The 2,449-nt window shown below is 38.4% G+C and overlaps 1 long non-coding RNA gene across 1 annotated transcript; it reads right to left on the reverse strand.

Moving 5' to 3' along the window:
* Positions 1–1,225: 1,225 nt before the first annotated feature.
* Positions 1,226–2,020, reverse strand: LOC120320779. Its single transcript, XR_005560332.2, has 2 exons — positions 1,719–2,020; positions 1,226–1,657 (listed from the first exon to the last, which is right to left on the reverse strand). It is a non-coding gene; the product is annotated as an uncharacterized LOC120320779 (long non-coding RNA).
* Positions 2,021–2,449: the final 429 nt, after the last annotated feature.

Below are 2,449 nucleotides of genomic sequence, written 5' to 3' on the forward strand. Positions count from 1 at the left end.
TACAAAAAGAGGAACATCGCATATGTATATAAAAAATCAACTAACATAGCAAACACGAGCGAATTGCTCTCCGCCGACTGCGATTAAACACGCTTGTAAATGCTGGCTAAAATAAAAAAAAAAAAGAGTTTAAAAACTCATGAACTGAAAACAACATAACAAGAAAAAGCAGCGTGATATATATAAGTCAAGCGGCTACTGCATCGAGGTCGAAACGCAAGCGACCCAGGAAAATCTTATTCAACTTCCCCAGCCAGAGGACAAACTGAATAGGAAATGGAAAACACAGAGAGATTGAATATGGCAATAGAAATATTTCATGGGACCACTCTATAAAAGATAATTCATCAGGCTTCCGCTAGAGACACACAATGAATAACAATATTTAATGTTAAGCTGAGTTTAAGTTTTAGTACAGTCGATTTTCCTAATCGCTGCAATTGAAGATTAAATTATTAATAGCCGTTTTCACATAACGAAACAGGGAAACTTGCTACATTAAATATTTAAGCATATTAAATCCATCACTTAAATCTTTCGATTATTTGATTTAATAAAAAGTACACGGCAATTTGTCAATAAAATTGCAAGACAACATCACAAGTTAAACTCGAGCCAGTAAATCATATAGCAATTAGAGTCCATTATAACGATTAAAATAGCTAAGCCGACATCTGTTCGATTATCCAGTTAAAATAACAGCTTGAAGTTCCCTACATCTTGAAGGGTATCGCTGTTGTGCGATAAATATCTTGGCGCATTTCGCGTCCAATTGAATTCGATAACCAACCAACCGACTGAGTAATGTCCACAGTTGACAACCCCAGTCACTCGAGGAGGGGGCGGATAGAGTTGTATCCACGGCATACTCAACCGATCTGTATGTACACAGGTACTTACAACCATCGGTATGTGCTCCGCTGAAGCCAGGCAATCATCCGTATCCGAGGTACACTCTCGGCACTCCACTCCACGGCCCACGACAATATTGAACGCACTTAAGTGCCTGTACCTGTTTCCGTGCCCTCGTCTTAGGATCCGCCTCCAACTCCCCTAACTTTGATTCCAATTCCGTGCTTTGTATTAATGCACAGTTCAAAAAATTAAGGAATTCTGTAGGGTAACTAAAACTAACACCTTTTCTAGTTCTATTATTCTCGCTTGAAGTTTGCTAGAATGTTCTTAGAATTAGGACCAACTATAACTAAATGTAAATTACCTATAATTAATGTTTCTTCTTAAGTCTTTTTTTATTTGCTGAAATAGTAATTTAGACATTCTTATTTAACCTTTCATTGGTCTGTAGTTTTTTCGCCGTGTAATCTTGATTCGCATTAAAACCTGCACGCTTCTTACATGCCAATCGGGATTTTCTATATGTGGATATAAGTTCATGTGCGCCTGTGTGTGTTCATTTGGCTTAAGTTTGTGGTCAAACGAGTTTAAATTTATTTATGATTGGATTTGATTTTATTTAACAAAAAATGCTAACCACATGGAAACTCCGCGGCGAAGTCAGCGGGCGGCGATCGTAATTGCTCCAGGAGTGCTGATCAATTGATGCGGGTGTTGAGCTGGCTGCTCTGCGAGTTGGATGCTGGCTAATACAGTTGTTGGACAAAGAAACATTTATGTGTGGCCCAACTTCCGCATTGGGCTAACGACGAGCAATTACACAAAAAATATACAAAACAAAAGCGAAAGAGCAAAAAACTTACACACGAAAACACGAACATCTTGGAGGTCTCTTCACCTCACGAGATCTTCAGTTTATGGCGCCAGATGAGGGATCCCCATGCGAAAGTGCTTCATCGCCTTTGGATCTCGATTCAAATGTCTATAGACTCAACTTGTGGTTTCATTTGCGTTTGATTTGATACAGTGAGCTATTTGTTGTCGTGATTTTCTTTCTGTGTGAATCTGAACTCGTGGTGATAGCTGGTGAACTAGAGGTGATAGCGTGTGTTAGAAAATAGTTACAAAACTAATTCTGTTTACTTCCTATTAAAAAAACTAAGTTGCAGAGAGGTGTGATTTGCATGCTTCTAAATTTCGTATAACATAATAACCCGTTTTTGAACAACCAACAAATAAAATATAAAAGCGTCAAGGCTGACTACCTAATGAATATGTTGACCATAAAGGTGGGCGTATAACATATTAAGTGGTAGTTAAAATCAGTGCAAAAGCGTGCTTCAAACGAAAAATTTAAGTGTCTGTATTCTTTATGCACATCATGTCTCAGATTTAAGATGCTGCCACTGTCTATAAAAATATTTTTAGACTTTCGGCGGAAACACATTTCCTTAATGCGACAGATGTGTGCCGAAAGGTATCTTGATAAAGTCTTGTTTGGCTAACGGAGCTTAAGGAGTTGAGCATCGTAAAATGCATTAAAATCAAGCCATGAACCCGCCTCTAATCTGTGATCACCTCACGTTGCCACCGC

Source organism: Drosophila yakuba, chromosome 2L (genome assembly GCF_016746365.2).
Source record: "Drosophila yakuba strain Tai18E2 chromosome 2L, Prin_Dyak_Tai18E2_2.1, whole genome shotgun sequence".
Lineage (NCBI taxonomy): Eukaryota > Metazoa > Arthropoda > Insecta > Diptera > Drosophilidae > Drosophila > Drosophila yakuba.